The sequence below is a fragment of the Triticum dicoccoides genome, chromosome 1A (genome assembly GCF_002162155.2).
Source record: "Triticum dicoccoides isolate Atlit2015 ecotype Zavitan chromosome 1A, WEW_v2.0, whole genome shotgun sequence".
NCBI lineage: Eukaryota > Viridiplantae > Streptophyta > Magnoliopsida > Poales > Poaceae > Triticum > Triticum dicoccoides.
The window spans coordinates 325,668,510-325,693,695 of record NC_041380.1 but is presented as its reverse complement, the minus strand read 5'-3'; the positions used below and the strand labels follow the sequence as shown (position 1 = coordinate 325,693,695).

The 25,186-nt window shown below is 46.4% G+C and overlaps 1 pseudogene; it reads left to right on the top strand.

Moving 5' to 3' along the window:
* The first annotated feature begins 955 nt into the window (after positions 1-955).
* LOC119286498 overlaps positions 956-25,186 on the top strand; it is a 53,714-nt pseudogene continuing 29,483 nt past the window's right edge.

Below are 25,186 nucleotides of genomic sequence, written 5' to 3'. Positions count from 1 at the left end.
TTTACCCAGGTTCGGGCCCTCTTGATGGAGGTAAAACCCTACGTCCTGCTTGATTAATATTGATGATATGGGTAGTACAAGAGTAGATCTACCACGAGATCAAGGAGGCTAAACCCTAGAAGCTAGCCTATGGTATGATTGTTGTATATGGAGTTGATTGCCTACGGGCTACAACCCTCCGGTTTATATAGACACCGGATAGGGTTAGGGTTACATAGAGTCGGTTACAATGGTAGGAGATCTTGAATATCCGCATCGCCAAGCTTGCCTTCCATGCCAAGGAAAGTCCCATCCGGACACGGGACGAAGTCTTCAATCTTGTATCTTCATAGTCCTGGAGTCCGACTGAAGGTATAGTCCGGCTACCCGAACACCCCCTAATCCAGGACTCCCTCAGTAGCCCCTGAACCAGGCTTCAATTACGACGAGTCCGGCGCGCAAATTGTCTTCGGCATTGCAAGGCGGGTTCCTCCTCCAAGTCCTTCATAGAAGATTGTAAACAAAAAGAGTAGTGTCCGGCTCTGCAAAATAAGCATCCACATATTGCCGTAGAGAGAATAATATTAACACAAACCAAATCTGCTGACATATTCCGCAGCGTGTCATCACACTACAGCCAAGTCCTTCACTCGAATCGTTTTCACTTTTCCACCTCAGCGTGTTTTGCGAGACGGTTTCCTTGGCACGTCTTGTCAAAGCAGAGATCCTGTACCCCTTTGCTTACGGGATTCTTGTTAATACGGCCGTGGGTAACCCAACCGCGCCACTTATCATGGTGCTTGGGAGGCAAGCGAGTTTTACTAGGCTGGTGGGGACGCATAGTCGCATCCGCCCATATAAGGGGATAAGGATCCACTTTTTTACCTACGCCTTCTTCCTCCTTTGCCTATCCATCTCCTGCCTACTCGAGCTCCAGCGCCCAAGCTCGCGCTTCCTACCTCAACCTCCTCCAGCAATGTCCGGAGCGGGAGGCAAGTGGATGGTCTCCTCCGTCATGGAGGGCCATGTCAAAAAGCTAAGTAAGGCCGGATACTTGCCCAAGGACATCGCGCACCGGCTTCCCGAGGAAGGGCAGCTTCTCCCTACCCCAAGGCCCCATGAGAGGGTAGTATTCCTTCCCCACTTCCTCCGCGGACTAGGTTTCCCACTCCACCCATTTGTCCGGGGGCTCATGTTCTACTATGGCCTGGATTTCCATGATCTGGCCCTGAACTTCGTCCTCAACATCTCGGCGTTTATCGTCGTGTGCGAGGCTTTCCTCCGCATCCGCCCCCATTTCGGCCTCTAGCTCAAGACCTTCAACGTCAAGCCCAAGGTGGTGCGCGGCAGCCAGGCGGAGTGCGGAGGCGCCATGGCGGGCAAGATGGCCAACGTCCTATGGCTCAAGGGCTCCTTCGTGGAGACCCTGAAGGGGTGGCAATCATGGTGGTTTTACTTCACCGAGCCGCGCGATCCGAAATGGATCGCAGCCCCCGAGTTCCAATCCGGACCCCCCACGCGGCTTATGTCCTGGAAAGAGACGGGCCTGTCGTGGGGCGAAGAAAAAGAGGTGACCGGATTGCAGACATGCATCCAGTCCCTGGTGAGCAAGCCGATCAAGCTTGTCAATGTAGTCCAGGTTATGCTCGTCCGCCGGATCCTCCCGTGTCAACAACGGGGCTTTAATCTATGGGAGTTCAACCCGACGCAGCACCAAACCCTTAACCGGCTCTTCGACACGATGTATGAAGATGTCTGGAAGGTGCTAACCAAAGGCGCCGAGGCTCCCACATCCGCTTCCGAGGACCACGGATACAGCTCGCAGCGTCATGCTAGCGAGGTAAGCTATTTTCACCTTTTACAGGATGTTAAATTTCTTCATAGTTTGACTCTATGTGGGATCTAAACTCCCTCACCTTTGACAGGCTTGGCAGGCGCAGTCCGGATCAATTAACTATCCGGCTCCCTTGCCCGAAGACCCAGCCCCTGCTCTCCTAGTGAAGCTGCTGGTTCCGGCGCCTTATGTGGTGCCGGAGAAGAAGGCCAAGAAGAAGAAGGCCACGGGGACTTGAAGGAGTACCCGTAATGTGGTGGTGTCGGACTCGTCATCCGACGAGTCCGAGATGCTCTCCTCCTGTGAGAACGAGGAGGAGGAAGAAGAACACTCTCCCCCTCCAGCGGGGGGAGGAAAGAAAAGGAAGGCCGCCCCAGTGGGGGAGGCCGAAGGGTCCAGGAAGAGGAAGATCCCTCCACCAAACTACTCCCCCGACATCGAAGAGGACGAAGAGAAGTGGCCAGATAGGGCCAAGCGTCCGGCGAAATCATAAGTATTCGGATATCAGAGTAACTCATGACGTTCCTTTGTTGCACAACCTTCCCTAATGTCGAACATAATTATGCAGCCCGCCCCGGGCCGAACTCAACGAGTCGTCGAGCGGCTCCCTGGATTCATCGGACGTGAACTCAGTTCCGCCCGCTGTCTTCCCCCGCACTGCGGATGACGCCGAAGTGGCATCGCAACGAGCTCCGGGGCAGGAGGAGGTGGTCCTGGAGGAGCCGCAAGGTGACCTCCCGGACTCCAGGAGTAAGGGGGACAAGACCCCCCAGGGCTCCAAGTCCGGCTTTGTGCCGGACACCGCGCCAGAATCTTCAACAGTTCCGGACCGCGATAGGCGAACTCCTTCCAAGAGGAGCAAGCCTTCTGAGCCGGCGGCTTCCATCCAACCGGAGGTGCCGGACAATCTGCTGGAGGTGCTTGACGGCGCCTCCATCGACGAGGAGCACCGTACGATTATGAGTACGGTGATCCAGAAGGTTCAGTCCGCCAAGAGCGGACTGACTGAATCTTGCGCTAGCCTTCTAACAGGCTTCGAGGTAAGTAAAAATATGTAAGAATATTACCGTATAGACAGTAGCCCCTGATGCTCTGTTTGGCATTTGGAAAGAAAAGCCGAATAGAGGATCTATTAAATATCGCAGGAGTCTAACTAAAAAGGAGTCAATATACGTATGTAGGCTTCGCTGCTGGCCACCGCAGCACTGACTGTGGAGGTGGGTACTGTAGGATCGAAAGTATGTCTAGAGGGGGGGTGATTAGACTACTTGACCAAATAAAAACTTAACCTTTTCCCAATTTTAGTTCTTGGCAGATTTTAGCTAATTTAGGACAAGTCAAGCAATCATCACATAATTCAAGCAAGCATGCAAAGAGTATATAGGTAGCGGAAAGTAAAGCATGCAACTTGCAAGAATGTAAAGGGAAGGGTTTGGAGAATTCAAACACAATTGGAGACACGGATGTTTTTCCCGTGGTTCGGATAGGTGGTGCTATCCTACATCCACGTTCATGGAGACTTCAACCCACGAAGGGTAACGGTTGCGCGAGTCCACACAGGGCTCCACCCAAGGGTAACGGTTGCGCGAGTCCACACAGGGCTCCACCCACGAAGGGTCCACGAAGAAGCAACCACCCACAAAGGGTCCACGAAGAAGCAACCTTGTCTATCCCACCATGGCCATCGCCCACACATGACTTGCCTCACTAGCGGTAGATATTCACGAAGTAGGCGATCTCCTTGCCCTTACAAACTCCTTGGTTCAACTCCACAATCTTGTCGGAGGATCCCAAGTGACACCTAGCCAATCTAGGAGACACCACTCTCCAAGAAGTAACAAATGGTGTGTAGGTAATGAGCTCCTTGCTCTTGTGCTTCAAATGATAGTCTCCCCAACACTCAACTCTCTCTCATAGGATTTGGATTTGGTGGAAAGAAGATTTGAGTGGAAAGCAACTTGGGAAGGCTAGAGATCAAGATTCATAGGGTAGGAATGGAATATCTTGGTCTCAACACATGAGTAGGTGGTTCTCTCTCAGAACATATGAGTTGGAATAGTGTGTGTGTTCTGATGGCTCTCTCATCGAATGAGAAGAGGGTGGAGGGGTAGATATAGCCTCCACACAAAATCCAACCGTTACACAGTTTTTCAATCTCGGTGGGACCGAATCAATAAACTCGGTCGGACCGAAAATGTAAACCTAGTGACCGTTAGAGATTTTCGGTGGGACTGACATGCAACTCGGTAGGACCGATATGGTTAGGGTTTGGGCATAACGTAATCTCGGTGAGACCGATTACACAAACTCGGTGAGACCGAATTTGGTAATTAGCTAACCAGAGAGTTGGTCAGGCAAACTCGGTGGGACCGATTTGCTCTTTCGGTGAGACCGAGTGGAACTCGGTGAGACCGAAAAGTTACAAAGGGGAAACACTGAGTTTACATTGCAATCTCGGTGGGATCGATTCGCTCTTTCGGTGAGACCGAAAAGTTACAAAAGGGAAACAGAGAGTTTGCAACCCCATCTCGGTGAGACCGAGATCCTTATCGGTAGAACCGAATTGCTAGGGTTTTGGCAGTGGCTAATGACAAGTGAAACTCGGTGGCGCCGGATAGGAAGAATCGGTAAGACCGAGTTTGGCTTAGGGTTTAGGTCATATGTGGATATGGGAAAGTAGTTGAGGGTTTTGGAGCATATCACTAAGCACATGAAGCAAGAGGCTCATTAAGCAACACCTCATCCCTCCTTGATAGTATTGGCTTTTCCTAAAGACTCAATGTGATCTTGGATCACTAAAATATAAAATGAAGAGTCTTGAGCTTTTGAGCTTGAGCCAATCCTTTGTCCTTAGCATTTTGAGGGTTCCACTTTCACATCCATGCCATGCCAATCATTGAGCTTTCCTGAAATAATCATCTTGGAATAGCATTAGCTCAATGAGCTATATGTTGTTATGAATTACCAAAACCACCTAGGGATAGTTGCACTTTCAATCTCCCCCTTTTTGGTAATTGATGACAACATATAGATCAAAGCTTCGACAAATGATAATAAGCAAGAAATATATCGTCGCTTTGAGAAGTATGTGATAAGTAAGAGCTCCCCCTAAATTTGTGCATATTTAAAATTTGCTTTGGACTGCAAATGCACAAGGAGTTAGAGTCGTGGTTTACTCTTCCATGTCACATACATCTTGGTGGAGCGCTTAAAATGATAAGAATGAAATACATGCACTCATCACCAAGAATAGTGAATGATCACACAAGATAGATAGTATAATAGCAATAAGCAAGCATAAAGTGTAGCTTATGATCAAACACATGATCATCAATGTCTCACAAGCATAGTATCTCAAGCACTCAAAAGCAAACAAGTTTGAAAAACCACCAAATAAAGCAAGAGAGAAAAGCAACACACTCTCTCTCGAAGCCTATGATCTATACATCTTCTCCCCCTTTGGCAACAAGTTACCAAAAAATTCCTAGAAAATGCATAGTGCTAGATCGACGCTCAGGCTTGATCTTCTGGTGGTGGTGGAGTCCGGATCACTCCAAGGACGAAGGCTTCGGTAGATGCTGAAGTAGACGCTGGAGTTGGAGCTGAAGTAGATGCTGGAGCTGGTGGAACGGAGGCTATAGCTGGTGCTGAAGTGGTGGCTCTTGTGTCAGCAACTGGCGCGGCAGATGACCTCGGGCCTCTTGGCACTCTGGCAAAGGCATGAGTGGGAGTCCTGCCTCTCCTCTCCTGCATGTCCTCCTGGAGCTGCTCCACTGCAGACTGAACTTCCGTTACTTTGACATCCAAGTCATAGAACTTCTGTTCCATGATTCTCTCTAGGCTCTGCTGATTCTTAGTGAGGGTGGCCAGACTTTGCTCAATCCTCAGCGTGGATGCAATCAAGTAACCAAGCTGCTCTTGTTTGGTCTTCAAGAACTACTCAGATGCCTCCTCTTGAGTAGGCATCTTGGCAGCTTTCTCCTTCCTCGCCTTCTCCTTCTTCGCGTATGCTTGGGCAGATGCTGGCTCGTTCTCAGTCATGACAACTTGATTGTCCTCAAAATCTGGACGGATGGGCAGGTGTTCCTTGTCCAATAGATATATGCCCGTGCCCATCTTGGAGTTGATGAGCTCCTGAATTTGAGGGGCATATCCGCAGCTCCTCTTCTGATCTGCTGCAGTCCTCTTGATTGTTTCCACTATGAGGCTCATCACCTTGAACTTCTGAGGCACATCAAACACATGTAGAAAGTTGATAGCATGGCCTCTGATCATCTTGTGATCACCTGACTTGGGCAATAAGGTGTGCCTCAAGATCCAATTGATAGTCGGGAGCCCTGACATAAGGTAATGTACTGAGCCAAACTTGAAGGTATCAAGTGCTTCATTTGGGATCTCCTTGTACATATTTGACATTGAGTTGTGGTCCATCTTCTTCTTGGCATAGATATCCAAGTCATCATCTTGCTCCTCTGGGGCATTAATCAACTTTGCCCATTCCTCAACAGTGGATTGGTACCTTGTACCCTCAGACATCCATGTGATCCTCCCATCTGGATAAAAGTGTGCCGTGGAGTAGAACTGCATGATAAGCTCCTCGTTCCACTTTGTGAGCTTCTTCCCAACAAAGTCAGCTACTCCACAAGCTATGAAGCTGTCTTGCACTCCAGGATAGTGCTCCTCATTGTCCTTAATGTAGGCCCAGTCGACCCATCTCATGTCACAGACAATTGGCTTCTTATCTAGCAAAACAGTCTCATAGAAATCCTGCTGCTCCTTGGTGTGAAACCTGTAGTCAACGGCTGTCCTTCTCCTTGAAGCATACGGGTCTGCTTCTCTCCATTTCCTCAGCCCTGAATGTCTCCTGAGCTTCATATCCTCAGCCACAGGATGAGCATCGTTGTGGTCTGGGATCTTGGGCTTTAGCTTTCTCAGGACATTCTCTTCCTCTTCTTCAGCAACAGTCTCAGGCACTGGGGCCTTGTTCTTCTCAGCTGCAGGAATGCTCCTTGTATTTCTCTTAGGCTTTGGAGCTGGAGCTGGCTTGGCCTTGGAAGCAGCTCCCCCTGATTTTATGGCATCTCCCATTAGCTTGGGTGCCTTGGGCGCTGGTGCAGCCACCTCTTCTTCCTCTTCCTCTTCCATGATGGAAGCTTTGCCAAGCACTCTAGCCACAGTCTTCTTCACCCTTTCCTTTCTTTTCTTGCCCTCAGCTGCAACTGGCTCTATGGGCTTCTCAATTGACATTCTGGCCTTTGACATTGGTTGCCTGCCTGCTGGCCTTTTGATTTTCAGGCCTGGCTTAGTGCCTTGAGCTGGCTCAATTCTCTTGGAAGTGGCCTCTTCCTCTGCCACATAGTCCTTATCTTCAGAGTCTGAAGTTCTCTTCTTCCTCTGTCTCGTGGCAGCCGTTGGCAAATTGCTAGGAGTGCTCCTGCTGCCTTCATCAGAAGAACTTGAGGGACTAGTGCCCTCACTCATGTGCACCTGCTGCTCTAACATGTTTTGGCTATCACTTTGATCAGACATGCTGCAAACTGACTGCTTACCGTGTGAATAGTTTATAGAAGAGATAGAGTGGATGAGCATCACAAAATGCAGAGATTTTTGCAAAAGAATGATCCAAAAACTTAGTTTTAGTTTCCCATTGAAATCATCTCGGATCTACCGATTTTCAAACTCGGTGATACCGAAGCAGTTTTGGAACCTAAACTAGTGAACTCAGTAGGACCGAGTCACAGTTTGGTGGCACCGAGACTGCTAGGGTTTCACTGAGTTTAAAAATCGGTCACACCGATAAGTAATTCTCGGTCAGACCAAGTCTCACTTGTGCAATGGCATAAGCCAAATCGGTGGGACCGAGTTCTTCAACTCGGTGGGTCCGAGATGGTTTCGGCGGAAACCTAACCCTAAAATTTTCGAATCAAAGCTAATCTACGGGCGCATTGACTGGATAGGAGTGTTTCAATCGTGGCAAGAATCATGAAGAACACAATGTGCTAGGAATTGGACGGGGAATAGCACTGTGATCAAGTCCATACCCTAGTTCGGCGGAGAATTGCTACGGCGGCAACGGCGGGGCAGAATTCCCGTTGACGGCGACGGAGACCAGCGACTGGAGGCGGCTGGCGGCGAGAAGACGATCCGGAGACCACGAGGGCAGAGCAGGCTATCGTGCGGGCGAAGGGGTTCGGCGAAATTTCCAAAATTTTGCCCGTGACTATATATAGCCCGACCCTGTCGGTGTGACCGAGTGGAACAACTCGGTGGCACCGAGATTCATAACTGCAAACAGTTACTGAAACTCGGTGTGACCGAAATGTTCAAATCGGTTGCACCGAGATCGAAAACCTAGATCAACTTAATGATCTCGGTAGGACCGAAAGTGGGGTATCGGTCAGACCGAGAATCATAAAGAGGTTTTGGAAGTTTAAGTCTATGACGAATCGGGGACTCCGAGCGCTCCTCACACAGAGTGGTTCGAATCTGACTTGATCAAATTTTGTGATGCAACTTGAATAGAGTTTGAGACGAGAAAAGCATAGATAGCTAGTGGAGGTTCTTAGGCATTCTTGTCCATCCACTTGGCAAAAGAAGATAAAACCAAACAATCAAAACAACAAGTGGATGTCCTCGAATGAGTAAAATATGCAACTAGCATGCTCACACAATAAGATGGCAAATGAAATATGTGGCAAGGCATGCACAACCAATTCTAGCATCTATCGAGCAATTTGCGATGACAAGGTCATCTATATATGAGTATATTGACTTAGGAGTCAAGTGAGAGCACTTGATCATAGGTCATACTCATCGTTTAAGCTCAAGTGGGGTTACCACTTTTACATAAAGCATTGTTTTGTTCACATCTTTAGAGTTGCTTTAGCTCTAGTCTTAGAGTAAAGCTCCCCCTAGATGTGATATCCCCCCTAATAGGGATGAACTAACCTTGGGTTTTGTCGATGATGACTTCATGTAGATGTTGAAGATGTGGATGCTCAATGTTGATGCAGATCTCTTGGAGCTATCCATTTGAGTGAATTGCACTTTCAATACCTTGTCCCTTGTCTTACCAACAAGAGGGTTTGTGACTCCTTGAACTAGTGCAAGATGTGGAAGTTGATTGCACTTGTTCTTGCCAAAATGATAAGAGTGAAGTATGTTGGCGGAGTCACCCTCAAGAACTCTCTAGTTCTTCTTCTTTTGGATCCACACCATCTTGATGGGAATCCTTGGAGTTGTAGTCGTACTTGATGAAGTGGAACTTGAAGTAGTCTTGGGAATCCACTTGACTAAGGTCTTTGGAGCTTCTTCAAATGCATCAATTTCCTCTTGAAGCTTGTCCTTGCCTTTTTGCTTGTAGTCTTGTGGTGGAAGATCATCTTGAACTTGTGTCCCCTTGAAAGAAGTATACTTCTCTTGTTGAGGGACAAACTTTGTCTTGGGGTATTGATCTTCTTCCCACTCAACTCCATTGGCATTGAAATTTTGTTCAAAACCAATACCTTGATTCTTCCGGTGCATTCCTTGCTTGCGCACAATTTCCTCGAATTGCTTACTCCCGGCAAGGCTTTTGTACACTCATTTCTCTATAATTCCCTTCAATAAGCTATTTTCTTGCTCAAGTGTAACTTGGCTAAGAGAATCATTAGTGGAATCAAGAGAACTACTAGAAGCAACAATATTGGATTTAGCATGATCATTGTTACTACTAGAGGAAGAATCTTTCTTATTCTTGTTACTAGACTTGACTTGAGGCATGTAAGTGGATAAGAGTAAACGCTTGGCAATGTAAGAAGAACTTTTCTTGCGGAGATCATCATTGATTGCTTTTAAGAACTCATGCTCTTGCTCAAGATTGAGCTTTTCAAAGTATAATTTCTCATGAGCTCTTAAAAGTTCTCGATGATCTTCAAAGATGGTTTCATGAGCTAACTTAAGAGTGTTTAGTTCTTTTTTTAGGGCCTCAATCTTCTCCTTATCATTGTCATTCGTCTTATCTTGATTAGCATGTTTAATTGACATTTTATCATAGTATTAATCACTAGAGTTGTCAACAAGCAAATCATCTCCTAACAAGTCATCTTCATCACTATTGAAATCAACATACTCGGGGTGTGTTACCTTAGGACCTTTGGTCATGAAGCATCTTCCAATTCCTTCATTTGGTGAGTCAAATATGTCGTAGGAGTTGGTTGACACAAGTGCTAGACCGGCAACACCTTCATCTTGAGTATCTTCGGAGCCGGAGTAATAACTTCTCTCGGAGTGGCTGTCGGAGTCGGAGCCGGATACCCATTCACCAACATGAGCTTGATGTCTTCGTCTTGTGTAGCTTCTTGATGATTTTTCCTTCCTTTCCGGATCCTTGCTTCTCCATGAGTATCTTCGTTCATAACGATCATCTCTACTCCTTCTCTCTCTTGGTGGTGATCCTTTGCTTCTTCTTTTTGGAGAATCTTCTCTTCTCTTGTAGGGAGCCGTACACTCATTGGAATAGTGTCTGGGTCTTCCACAATTGTAGCAGTTTCGCTCTCGACTAGAAGACCTTTTGTCATTGTAGGACCTTGACTTGGAGCTTCTATCTTTGCTTCTACTCTTGTAGAACTTGTTGAAGTTCTTCACCATTAAGCTCAATTCTTCATTGAAGTCTTGTTTCTCACTTGATGATGTAGGGGCTTCACATGAGGCTTTATAGGCACCACTTGATTTGTTGTGAAGTTCCTCTTTATCCTTAAGTGACATCTCATGAGCAACAATTCTTCCAATCACCTCCGTTGGCTTGAGATCTTTGTAATTGGGCATCATTTGGATCAATGTGCACACGGTATCATATTATCCATCCAAGGCTCTTAGAATCGTCTTAATGATGAATTTATCTGTCATCTCTTCACTTCCTAAGCCGGCAATCTCATTTGTTATGAGAGCAAGCCTAGAGTACATTTCAGCGACACCTTCACCATCCTTCATCTTGAACTTGTCAAGTTGGCTCTAAAGCACATCCAACTTGGATTCCTTGGCGGAGTCGGTACCTTCGTGCATATCAATCAAAGTGTCCCAAATTTCCTTTGCATTCTCAAGGCGGCTGATTTTGTTGAATTCTTCGGGGCACAATCCGTTGAAGAGAATATCACAAGCTTGAGCATTGTATTGCAACATCTTCAACTCATCCGCGGTAGCTTCACCGTTTGGTTCTCTCCCATCAAAGAAGTCACCTTGCAAACCAACACACACAATAGCCCAAACGGCGGGGTTATGTCCAAGAATATGCATTTTCATTTTATGCTTCCAACTAGCAAAATTAGTACCATCAAAGTAAGGACCTCTACGGTGATAATTTCCCTCGCTAGACGCCATACTCTCCTAGGTTGTGAAACCAAGGCTATGACCACCAAAAGCTATGGAGATCAAAGCAAGCGGAGACCAAAGCTCTGATACCACTTGTAGGATCGAAAGTATGTCTAGAGGGGGGGGGGTGATTAGACTACTTGACCAAATAAAAACTTAACCTTTTCCCAATTTTAGTTCTTGGCAGATTTTAGCTAATTTAGGACAAGTCAAGCAATCATCACATAATTCAAGCAAGCATGCAAAGAGTATATAGGCAGCGGAAAGTAAAGCATGCAACTAGCAAGAATGTAAAGGGAAGGGTTTGGAGAATTCAAACGCAATTGGAGACATGGATGTTTTTCCCGTGGTTCGGATAGGTGGTGCTATCCTACATCCACGTTGATGGAGACTTCAACCCACGAAGGGTAACAGTTGCGTGAGTCCACACAGGGCTCCACCCAAGGGTAACGGTTGCGCGAGTCCACACAGGGCTCCACCCACGAAGGGTCCACGAAGAAGCAACCACCCACAAAGGGTCCACGAAGAAGCAACCTTGTCTATCCCACCATGGCCATCGCCCACACAGGACTTGCCTCACTAGCGGTAGATCTTCACGAAGTAGGCGATCTCCTTGCCCTTAAAAACTCCTTGGTTCAACTCCACAATCTTGTCGGAGGCTCCCAAGTGACACCTAGCCAATCTAGGAGACACCACTCTCCAAGAAGTAACAAATGGTGTGTAGGTAATGAGCTCCTTGCTCTTGTGCTTCAAATGATAATCTCCCCAACACTCAACTCTCTCTCATAGGATTTGGATTTGGTGGAAATAAGATTTGAGTGGAAAGCAACTTGGGAAGGCTAGAGATCAAGATTCATAGGGTAGGAATGGAATATCTTGGTCTCAACACATGAGTAGGTGGTTCTCTCTCAGAACATATGAGTTGGAATGGTGTGTGTGTTCTGATGGCTCTCTCATCGAATGAGAAGAAGGTGGAGGGATAGATATAGCCTCCGCACAAAATCCAACCGTTACACAGTTTTCCAATCTCGGTGGGACCGAATCAATAAACTCGGTCGGACCGAAAATGTAAACCTAGTGACCGTTAGAGATTTTCGGTGGGACTGACATGCAACTCCGTAGGACCGATATGGTTAGGGTTTGGGCATAACGTAATCTTGGTGAGACCGATTACACAAACTCGGTGAGACCGAATTTGGTAATTAGCTAACCGGAGAGTTGGTCAGGCAAACTCGGTGGGACTGATTTGCTCTTTCGGTGAGACCGAAAAGTTACAAAGGGGAAACACTGAGTTTACATTGCAATCTCGGTGGGACCGATTCGCTCTTTCGGTGAGACCGAAAAGTTACGAAAGGGAAACAGAGAGTTTGCAACCCCATCTCGGTGAGACCGAGATCCTTATCGGTAGAACCGAATTGCTAGGGTTTTGGCAGTGGCTAACGACAAGTGAAACTCGATGGCGCCGGATAGGAAGAATCGGTAAGACCGAGTTTGGCTTAGGGTTTAGGTCATATGTGGATATGGGAAAGTAGTTGAGGGTTTTGGAGCATATCACTAAGCACATGAAGCAAGAGGCTCATTAAGCAACACCTCATCCCTCCTTGATAGTATTGGCTTTTCCTAAAGACTCAATGTGATCTTGGATCACTAAAATATAAAATGAAGAGTCTTGAGCTTTTGAGCTTGAGCCAATCCTTTGTCCTTAGCATTTTCAGGGTTCCACTTTCACATCCATGCCATGCCAATCATTGAGCTTTCCTCAAATAATCATCTTGGAATAGCATTAGCTCAATGAGCTATATGTTGTTATGAATTACCAAAACCACCTAGGGATAGTTGCACTTTCAGGTACCCTGAAGCAGGGCCTCGAGCGGACCGAGCAAGAGCTCGGCCTTGCCAAACGGCAGCTCGAGGAGAAAGAAGGTAAGAGATACCTTATAGAAAAAATGCCTATAGGGAGGCGCAATTGCAAAAAATGACAGGAGTATACTGCTTATTGTAGGGGCCACAACTGAGGTGGCGACCCTCAAGCAGGCGTTGTCCGAGGCCGAGAAGAAAGCGGCCACGGAGCACGCCGAGCGGGAGAAATTTGAGGCGCAGGTCGGCGAGGTGCAGCAAGAGCTTTAGGTTCTCATGAAAAAACATGAGAGTTTGGAGCTCGACTCGAAGACGCGAGCGTCCGAGCTTGCTGCGGCCCTTAAAACTGCCAAATCTGCCAAGGCCGAAGCCCAGAAGGCCCTCCAAGAATTGGATGCGGTGAAAAATATAGCGGCGGGTAAGGCATTCTATATGCAAAGCAGACATATAAAAGTAAACTACTTGTTACTTACCCGAATCCGGAGCTCTCCAGGGGCATACGCAGATCTTCCTCGCAGCGTATCCGATGCCGCTGCATTCTACCGAGCCGAGGAAGGCAGCTCGACGGAGAAGGTGTTCTGGTCTCAGTACGCTGAGGCCGGACACCCTGTGCTCTTGAGCGACCAGCTGAAGCAGCTGGTCGAGCTCCACAAGGCGGCCGAACATGCCCTGAAGGGCTTCATAGTTCGACTTTGGCCTAGAGAGGCCCTTCCTGGGAGCTACTTCGGACTAGTGCAGCGGCTGGTGGAGGCTTGTCCAAGGCTCGAGGTCATCAAGTGCTCCGTCCGCATCGAAGGTGCCCGTAGGGCCCTCGCCCGTGCAAAGGTGCATTGGGGTAAGCTGGACGGTGAGAAGCTTGTGAAGGACGGTCCGCCGCCGGGGAAGGAGCATCGCAAGCCCGAGAACTATTACAAGGATGTTCTTGCTGGTGCCCGCCTTGTGGCGGATGAATGTACCAAGGATGTAATTTTTGAATGAACTCGCTCGTGTTATCCTGTGCACTGAAAACTTGTTCATATGCGCTAATCAATGCTTATTGAATTTAAAATATTACTTTATGTGCGGCCGTTTATCAAAAATTGAGAGATGGCCAGTCGTCGGCTTCTGCCCCTGTGCCACTAGTGCTGGGGTGTTCGGGATAAACCTGAGCGCTATTTTTCCCATAGTTGGGTCCTTCGAGGGAGGCGCTCAGCACAACGAACCAGGCAATCGGACTATAATGCTTGAATACTCTCACTTAGCCATAGAACTCTATAATTTTAAATTTCGGCGAAGACCCTAGTTCGGAAGACCGAGTTCGGGGCGCTATCCACGCCTTGGCCGGACAAAGCCAGCTCCTCACTCGAAGCGGCATAAGCCTTTAGGGACTCGAAAAACCTCTCAAATAGTGACCGGTGTCTCGCCACATCATGACAGCCAGTTTTAGCTTTCTCCACTGAGGTGCTTAACCCAGCTGAACCGGGGCACAATCGCAGTGGTTCTCCTAGTGCTACCTTAGCCGATAGAGCGGAACGTAAGGCACCAAAACATAGGAGCCGGGCAAACCCAACTATTGACCCAAATCATGATTCGGAGCCGATGCATATAGTGCTATAAGTTCGGGGTGCCGCACTTGTGAAAGTGTACAGACTTCTCACACCATTATGAAGGGTATTGAAGCCCCTGGCGTGTTTGCCGTACCATGGTGTACGGCTGCAATCATGTCATTTAATAAACATAAATGTGAAAAGAAGATAATGCAAAAAATAGACAAGAGGCTAAGCATTGTTTATAGAGAGGCTATTTATCAAAGCCGAACGATACAAATAGTGCGGTAAGCAAAAGATATTGGACTATTCAGTATGTCCTGACCAGGGGCAGGCCATGGAATTGTATTTAAAACAGGTATACCGCTCGTGACAGAGACCACCTGGGAGTTCCATAATGCAGCATGGCTTGTCTGCCTCCCTGGATCTTGCATCGTTTGTGCGGCAGTCGAATTGCCGAATAGGTCGTCCGAAGTATGGAGTCCTGAAAGTAAGAAAAAATTAAAAAGAGTCCGGCAGCCCCTAGTACGTTTTAAGACATATTTTGGGCGTGCCTTTATTGTGCCCCTTCCCCTGTGCCCATGGTATTTCGAGGGCGTAGTTATGTACGCGAGGTACTGGTTTCGCTATGTCACGAAAGCTGGGGTTGGGGCCGCATTGCTATGATTGCTCAGAGTGTGCCAGGCAGTCCTGCTGTGGGTTACTCCGGGCGTGCTTGGCAGTGTCTGGCTTTTTAATGGCCGGACTGGAGAATTGCCTGAGAAGGCTACTTTGTACCTCCACTGCGAGAGCCGCTGTATGCTCCTCCATACGGAGGGAGCGTTTGGTGTTTCCGTTGACCATAATTACTCCTCGAGGGCCTGGCATCTTGAGCTTCAGATATGCGTAGTACAGCACCGCATTGAACTTTGCGAATGCGGTTCGTCCGAGCAGGGCGTGATAGCCACTGCGAAACGGGACTATATCAAAGATTAACTCTTCGCTTCGGAAATTGTCCGGGGATCCGAAGACCACATCAAGTGTTACTGAGCCTGTACAGTTGGCTTATACACCTGGTATAACGCCTTTAAAGGTCGTTCTTGTGGCCTTAATCCTTGAGGGGTCTATGCCCATTTTACGCACTGTGTCCTGATAAAGCAGGTTCAGGCTACTGCCGCCGTCCATGAGGACTCTTGTGAGATGAAATCCGTCGATGATTGGGTCGAGAACCAATGCGGCGAAGCCGCCATGACGGATGCTAGTGGGATGGTCCCTTCGATCAAAAGTGATTGGGCAGGAGGACCATGGGTTGAACTTTGGGGTGACTGGCTCTATCGCGTATACGTCCCGTAGCGCACGCTTCCGCTCCCGCTTGGGAATGTGCGTTGCGTATATCATGTTCACCGTCCGCACTTGTGGGGGAAAGCCCTTCTGTCCATTGTTGTTCGGCGGCTTGGGCTCCTCGTCGTCGCTGTGCAGCCCCTTGTCTCTGTTTTCGGCCCTTAACTTGCCTGCCTGCTTGAACACCCAACAATCCCTGTTAGTGTGATTGACTGGCCTTTCGGGGGTGCCATGTATCTGGCACAAGCGATCGAGTATTCGGTCCAAACTGGACGGGCCCTGAGTATTCTTTTTGAATGGCTTTTTCCGCTGATCGGATTTATAGCCTTTGGATCCGGCTTTGACTGCCGTGTCTTCATTGCTGTCGCTGCTAACACGGCGTTTTTTGCTTATTCTGATGTGTCCTGCCACTTTTGTCCTTGGTATCCGAATTACCAGGGTTCTTTGATAAGTTGTTACTGCGAGCTAGCCAGCTGTCTTCTCCCGTGCAAAAGCGGGTCATGAGTGTCGTGAGGGCTGCCATGGATTACAGCTTTTCCTGTCCCAGGTGCCGGGCGAGCCACTCGTCGCGGATTTTATGCTTGAAGCCTGCTAGGGCCTCTGCGTCCGGACAGTCGACTATCTGGTTTTTCTTTGTTAGGAACCGTGTCCAAAATTGTCTAGCCGATTCCTCTGGATGCTGAATAATGTGGCTTAAGTCGTCGGCATCCGGCGGTCGCACGTAAGTGCCCTGGAAGTTGTCGAGGAATGCGGTTTCTAGGTCCTCCCAAGAACCGATTGAGTCTGCTGGCAAGCTGTTAAGCCAATGTCGGGCCGGTCTTTTAAGTTTGAGCGGGAGGTATTTCATGGCGTGTAGATCATCGCCACGTGCCATGTGAATGTGAAGGAGATAATCCTCGATCCATACCGCCAGATCTGTTGTGCCATCGTATGATTCGATGTTTACGGGTTTGAAACCCTCTGGGATTTTATGATCCATTACTTCATTCGTGAAGCATAGCGGGTGTGTGGCGCCTCTGTACTGGGCTATATCACGACGCAGCTCGGAAGAGCTATGTCTGTTGTGTTCGGCCCGGCCGGATTTGTTGTATCCGGAGTGAAGATCATTGTCACATGCCGTAGGGCACCTACGCGATCCGTAGATCGATCTTGTTTGTCTTGCCTTATCCTCCAGTATGTCTCGCAGGTCGGGCACATTTTCCCGTTCCTTAGTTGAGCGGCGTCGGGGCATGGCTTGGGTGGAGGGCCGAGAGGCCTCTCTGTCACGGCCGCGAGGTGGCCGGTCTGCCATGTCGTGCGCTGGTGATGTAGGTGCTTCCTCCTCTGATCGGGGTAGCGGCCTGCGCTTCGGGTAACTCTTGGAGGGGCATTCGAGTTCATACTCTTCGGCTGCAGGGATTTCAGTCCATCTGTCAGCTAGCAAATTTTGGGCAGCTCTAAGCTGTTGCTGCTTTTTCTTGAGGCTGCTTGTCGTGGCTAAAAGCCTACGTTTAAAACGCTCTTGTTCGGCGGGGTCTGATGGTATGACGAATTCATCGTCATCGAGGCTTGCCTCGTCTTCGGAGGGAGGCGTATAGTTATCATCCTCGACCTCTCAGTCTGCCGCTCTCTCGTGAGGGCTGACTTGTCCATCTTCCTGTGCCGAATCTTGCTGACGTGGGTGTTCTTCGGCACTATTCGGGGTAGTATTATCTCCCGTGCCGGAATCACCGTTTTTGTTTTGGCGGGATTTAGAGCGGCGCCGCTGATGCCGGCGCTTTGGCTGTTTCTTGGGGGCGTCATCCCCCACTGTTCCATCGCCATCTCCATCTTTTGGGGTATCCACCATATATATGTCATATGACGAGGTGGCCTTCCAGCGCCCTACAGGTGTTGGTTCCTGTTCGTGTCCTACATCGTCGTCCATGCCGTCGATGTCTTCGGAGTTGAAGTCAAGCATGTCGGTTAGATCGTCGATGGTGGCTACAAAGTGGGTGGTGGGTGGGCTTTGAATTTCCTCATCGTCCGTATTCCACCCTCGCTGATCATAGTCCGGCCAGGGCTCTCCTGATAAAGAGAGAGACTTAAGAGAATTCAGGATGTCGCCAAAAGGCAAATGCTGAAAGATGTCTGCGGCGCTGAACTCCATTATCGGCGCCCAATCGGATTCGATTGGCAGGGGCGCGGGGGGGTCGGAGTCCGGGGAGGAGTCCGGATCCTCGGAGTCACGGGTCGTGCAGAGTGCGGGGCTAGCGTTCGGCTCGATCGCCTTTGAGATCGCAGCCCCCGAGGTGACGTCCAACCGCTCATCCTCGATTGGCGCAATAGGCTCCGAGTTAGGGATCGGAACCGATGCGCGTGCGGCCTCCAGGACACTGTCTGAAGGCAGAGCTAGATCATGCCCCTCGAGATAGTGCGGCGCGCTTGGCCGTGGCTCGAACCCATCGAAGATCAAGTCTCAGCGGATGTCAGCCGTGTAGTTTAAGCTTCCAAACCTGACTTGATGGCCAGGGGCGTAGCTTTCGATCTGCTCCAGGTGGCCGAGCGAATTGGCCCGCACGGCGAAGCCGCCAAAGACGAAGATCTGTCCGGGGGGAAAAATCTCGCCCTGGACCGTATCGTTGTTGATGATCAAAGGAGCCATCGGGCCTAAAGGCGATGACACAGAGGAACTCTCAATGAAAGCACCAATGTCGGTGTCAAAACCGGCGGATCTCGGGTAGTGGGTCCCGAACTGCGCGTCTAGGCCGGATGGTAACAAGAGGCAGGGAACACGATGTTTTACCCAGGTTCGGGCCCTCTTGATGGAGGTAAAACCCTACGTCCTGCTTGATTAATATTGATGATATGGGTAGTACAAGAGTAGATCTACCACGAGATCAAGGAGGCTAAACCCTAGAAGCTAGCCTATGGTATGATTGTTGTATATGGAGTTGATTGCCTATGGGCTACAACCCTCCGGTTTATATAGACACCGGATATGGTTAGGGTTACATAGAGTCGGTTACAATGGTAGGAGATCTTGAATATCCGCATCGCCAAGCTTGCCTTCCACGCCAAGGAAAGTCCCATCCGGACACGGGACGAAGTCTTCAATCTTGTATCTTCATAGTCCTGGAGTCCGGCTGAAGGTATAGTCCGGCTACCCGAACACCCCCTAATCCAGGACTCCCTCATCTCTCCTCTAGTGGTGTTATGTGAATGTCGACTACATAACACTTCACCATTATTTGGGCCTAGAGGAAGGCATTGGGAAGTAATAAGTAGATGATGGGTTGCTAGAGTAACAGAAGCTTAAACCCAAGTTTATGCGTTGCTTCGTAAGGGGCTGATTTGGATCCATATGTTTCATGCTATGGTTAGGTTTACCTTAATACTTTTGTTGTAGTTGCGGATGCTTGCAATAGAGGTTAATCATAAGTGGGATGCTTGTCCAAGTAAGGACAATACGCAAGCACCGGTCCACCCACATACCAAATTATAAAAGTACCAAACGCGAATCATATGAACGTGATGAAAACTAGCTTGACGATATTCCCATGTGTCCCCGGGAGTGCTTGTCTCTATATAACAGTTTGTCCAGGCTTGTCCTTTGCTACAAAAAGGATTGGGCCACCTTGCCGCACTTTATTTACTTTTGTTACTTGTTGCTTGTTACAAATTATCCTATGACCAAACTATCTGTTACCACTTATTTCAGTACTTGCAGAGAATACCTTGCAGGAAACCGCTTATCATTTCCTTCCGCTCCTCGTTGGGTTCGACACTCTTACTTATCGAAAGGACTACGATAGATCCCCTATACTTGTGGGTCATCAGCGTCCACATCACTCTACGGCAGATCCGCATATGCGTCTAAAGAACTCCATAGTCGATTAAGAAAGGAATACCCCTGATCCCCAAATTTAGCCTATAAAAGAAGGGGTTTACCAGCCGCTATCTGTCCGGCTTGACGGATTTCCTCGCATGCCGCTCATAGAAGTAAAAGTAGATGCACCTATTAAAGTTGAAGAAAAGACTATCACTTATAATGATCCTATTGTTCCTACTTCTTATGTTGAGAAACCATCTTTCCCTGTTAGGATCATGATAAAGCTTCAATTGTGGTTCGTAAAAGCAATGTTAAAACATATACACCTCCTGAGCAAGTTAAAGTTGAACCTAATGTTGCTACTGTTAAAGATCTTTTGGTTGATAATATTTATGGGCATGTTATTTATTTCTGTGATGAAACTACTAGAATTGCTAAGCCTTGTGCTAAACATAAACCTAGACCTGTGGTAGGCATGCCTGTTATTTCTGTTAAAATAGGAGATCATTGTTATCATGGCTTATGTGATATGGGTTCCAGTGCTAGTGCAATACCTATTGACCTATATAGAGAAACTATGCATGATATTGCACCTGTTGAGTTAGAAGATATTGATGTCACAATTAAACTTGCCAATAGAGATACTATTTCACCAATGGGAATTGTTAGAGATGTTGAAGTCTTGTGTGGGAAAACTAAATATCATGCTGATTTTCTTGTTCTTGGTTCCCCACAAGATAGCTTTTGTCCCATTATATTTGGAAGACCCTTCTTAAACACTGTTAATGCTAAGATAGATTGCAAAAAGGATGTTGTTACTATCGGTTTAGATGATATGTCTCATGAATTTAATTTCTCTAAATTTAGTAGACAACACTGTGAAGAATAATTACCTAGTAAAGATGAAATTATTGGTCTTGCTTCTATTGCCGTACCTCCTAGTGATCCTTTAGAACAATATTTGCTAGACCATGAAATGATATCTTTATGAATGAAAGAAGGGAAATAGATGAAGTATTATTTAAACAGGAACCTATTCTCAAACACAATTTGCTTGTTAAAATCCTAGGGGATCCTCCTCCACCCAAGGGTGATCCCATGTTTGAGCTTACACCGTCGCCTGGTACTCTTAAATATGCTTATCTTGATGAGAAAAAGATATATCTTGTTATTATTAGTGCTAACCTTTCAGAGCATGAGGAAGAGAGATTATTGAAAACTCTGAAGAAGCACCATGCTTCTATTGGGTATACTCTTTATGATCTTAAGGGCATTAGTCCCACTCTATGTCAACATAAAATAAATTTGGAAGAAGATGCTAAACCAGTTCATGATCATCAACACCGGCTGAATCCTAAAATGAAAGAAGTGGTAAGAAAGGAAATACTAAAGCTCCTTGAGGCAGGTATAATCTATCCCGTTGCTGATAGTCAGTGGGTAAGCCCTGTTCATTGTGTCCCTAAGAAGGGAGGTATTATTGTTGTTCCTAATGATAAAGATGAATTGACCCCTCAAAGAATTATTACAGGTTATAGGATGGTAATTGATTTCCGCAAATTAAACAAGGCAACTAAAAAGGATCATCACCCCTTACCTTTTCTCGACCAAATGCTAGAAAGATTATCCAAACATACACATTTTGCTTTCTAGATGGTTATTCTGGTTTCTCTCAAATACCTGTGTCAGCTAAAGATCAATCAAAGACTACTTTTACATGCCCTTTTGGTACTTCTGCTTATAGACGCATGCCTTTTGGTTTATGTAATGCACCTGCTACCTTTCAAAGATGCATGATGGTTATATTCTCTGGTTTTTGTGAAAAGATTTGTGAGGTTTTCATGGACGATTTTTCCGTCTATGGCTTCTTTTGATGATTGCTTGAGCAACCTTGATTGAGATTTGCAGAGATGTGAAGAAACTAATCTTGTCTTGAATTGGGAAAAGTGTCACTTTATGGCTAATGAAGGTATTGTCTTGGGGCATAAAGTTTCTGAAAGAGGTATCGAAGTTGATAAAGCCAAAGTTGATGCTATTGAGAAGATGCCATGTCCCAAGGACATAAAAGGTATAAGAAGTTTCCTTGCTCATGCCATATTTTATAGGAGGTTTATTAAGGACTTCTCAAAAATTTCTCAGCCTCTGACTAATTTATTACAAAAAGATATACCATTTGTCTTTGATGATGATTGTGTAGAAGCATTTGAAATACTTAAGAAAGCATTGATCTCTCCACCTATTGTTCATCCACCTGATTGGAATTTACCCTTTGAAATTATGTGTGATGCTAGTGATTATGCTGTAGGTGTTGTTCTAGGGCAAAGAGCTGATAAGAAATTAAATGTTATTCAATATGCTAGTAAAACCCTAGACAATGCTCAAAGAAATTATGCTACTACTGAAAACGAATTTTTAGCGGTTGTATTTGCTTGTGATAAGTTCCGACCTTATATTGTTGATTCTAAAGTAACTATTCACACTGATCATGCTGCTATTAAATGTCTTATGGAAAACAAAGATGCTAAGCCTAGACTTATTAGATGGGTTCTCTTTCTACAAGAATTTGATTTGCATATTGTTGATAGAAAGGGAGCTGAGAACCCTGTTGCAGACAACTTGTCTAGGTTAGAAAATGTGCTTGATGAATCACTTCCTATTGATGATAGCTTTCGTGATGAGCAACTAAATGTCATAAATGCTTCTCATACTGCTCCATGGTATGCTGATTATGCTAATTACATTGTTGCTAAGTTTATGCCACCCAATTTCATATACCAGCAAAAGAAAAAGTTCTTCTATGATGAGGCTTTACTTTTGGGATGACTCACATCTTTATAAAGAAGGAGTAGATGGTGTTATTAGACATTGTGTACCTGAGCATGAATAGGAACAGATCCTACGCAAGTGTCACTCTGAAGCTTATGGAGGACAGCATGCTGGAGATAGAACTGCACATAAGGTATTGCTATCTGGTTTTTATTGGCCTACTCTCTTCAAGGATGCCCATAAGTTTGTCCTATCTTGTGATGAATGTCAAAGAATTGTTAATATTAGTTGATGTCAAGAAATGCCTATGAATTATTCACTTGTTATTGAACCATTTGATGTTTGGGGCTTTGACTATATGAGACCATTTCCTTCCTCTAATGGATATACACATATTTTAGTTGCTGTTGATTACGTTACTAATTGGGTAGAAGCTATTCCAACTAGTAGTGTTGATCATAACACTTCTATTAAAATGCTTAAAGAAGTTATTTTTCCAAGAATTGGAGTCCCTAGATATTTAATGACTGATGGTGGTTCACATTTTATTCATGGTGCTTTCCGTAAAATGCTTGCTAAATATGATGTTAATCATAGAATTTCATCTCCTTATCATCCTCAGTCTAGTGGTCATGTAGAATTGAGTAATAGAGAGCTCAAATTAGTTTTGCAAAATACTGTTCATAGATCTAGAAAAAATTGGTCCAAGAAACTTGATGATGCATTACGGGCCTATATAACTGCATATAAAAATCCTATGGGTATGTCTCCGTATAAAATGGTTTATGGAAAAGCATGTCACTTACCTCTCAAACTAGAACACAAGGCATATTGGGCCATTAAAGAACTCAATTATGATTTCAAACTTGCCGGTGAGAAGAGGTTATTTGACATTAGCTCACTTGATGAATGGAGAACCCAAGCCTATGAAAATGCCAAGTTGTTTAAAGAAAAAGTTAAAAGATGGCATGACAAAAGAATACAAAAGCGTGAGTTTAATGTAGGTGACTAGGTATTGCTATACAACTCTTGTTTAAGATTTTTTGCAGGAAAACTTCTCTCTAAATGGGAAGGTCCTTACGTTATCGAGGAGGTCTATCGTTTCGGTGACATAAAAATCAACAACTTCGAAGGCACAAATCCGAAGGTGGTGAACGGTCAAAGAATCAAACACTATATCTCAGGTAATCCCATAAATGTTGAAACCAATGTTATTGAAACCGTGACCCCAGAGGAATACATATTGGACACTTTCTGGAACATTTCAGACTCCGAAAAGGAATAGGTATGTGGTACGGTAAGTAAACCGACTCCAAAATAGTTTTTAAGGCAATATTTCTCCGTTTTGGAATATTTAGAAAAATAGGAAAATAAGTAGCAGTCTGGGAAGGACACGAGGGCTCCACGAGGGTGGAGGGCGCACCCTACCCTACTGGGCGCGCCCCCTACCTTGTGGGCACCTCATGTGCTCTCCGGACTCCGTTTTCGTACACAACACGTATTTTGGTCGGTAAAAATTCATTATATAATCTCCCGGAGGTTTTGACTCCCGTATCACGCAATTATCCTCTGTTTTGTGTTTCGAGCTGTTGCTGCTGCAGATTAGAGCAAGATGTCTTCGCAAGAGTCAGTCGGGGAGAGCCGGGTGTCTCACCCGGCACCGAGATAATTGACAAACAACAATGTTGACCTCTTTGGGCCAGCATTGGAGGAATAGATGGAGACCAAATTGAAGAGGAAAGATGCTATGGAAGAGGATCAAGAAGTCACTTCCCGCTTCCGAGCTGGATTCACAACGGGAGAACTGCAGACCTCGGCAATTCCAAACTCAGTTATCCCTTCCAATGTTAGGTTTCCTTCTTATGAGAATATGAAAAATAGTGTCTCTGGTTCTCCCGCAGCTATGCAGCACCCTTGGGTGCAGGGAGCTTTGGTTGTTACAGGAAAACTTCGAAAGGAAATAATGGACCTCAAGCAGCAAGTCAATAAGCTCGAGGAGGAGAATCGTTTCCTGAGGGGCATCATCGCCAAGAACGTTACATCACCACCCACAAAAAGAGAGACATAATCACCTGGGTATGGGCACTCCCCTTGGCAACTGCCAAGCTTGGGGGAGTGCCCTAATATCGTATCACCATCACTTTTATCTTTACCGTTTTTCTTAGTTCGACCCTTTTGGTAATATCTTGATCTAGTAGAATAAGAGTTCTTAGTATGATCTAGTTGTGAGTTTTGCCTTATAATCCTTCTATGTAATCGAGTCTGTGAGCTATATAATAAAGATTAGTGTTGAGTCAAGGACTTGATTATTTTGCCATGATCTTAAGTGAATAAAAGAAAAGAGAAAGAAATAAAAAGAAACAAAGAGATCATGTGATGTAACGCCTCGAGACCGATGTGCCAGGTGTTTTCCTGTTATTCGTTGTTGTTGCCATGTCTTTCGCTTGCGTGTTGCATCTTGTCATTGCATCATATGCATTGAATCATCGTGTTTTCAAAACTTGCATCTGTTCCGGTCTCCTCGTTCTCTCTGTTGTTTGTTCTGAGCCCAGCTACACTTGCACGCGCCCGCGGCATGTCCAAAATAGTATTTTATAAGTGGCCAGAAAATGTTCTCGGAATGGGATGAGAGTTGACGTGTGGCCTTATTATAGTGTAGATAGACCGCCTGTCAAGTTTCATCGCATTCGGAGATCGTTTGATGCCCCAACGGATAACTATAGCGGCAGTATAGCCGGTCTAACGTCGGACATTTTCGGTCTCCGGAAA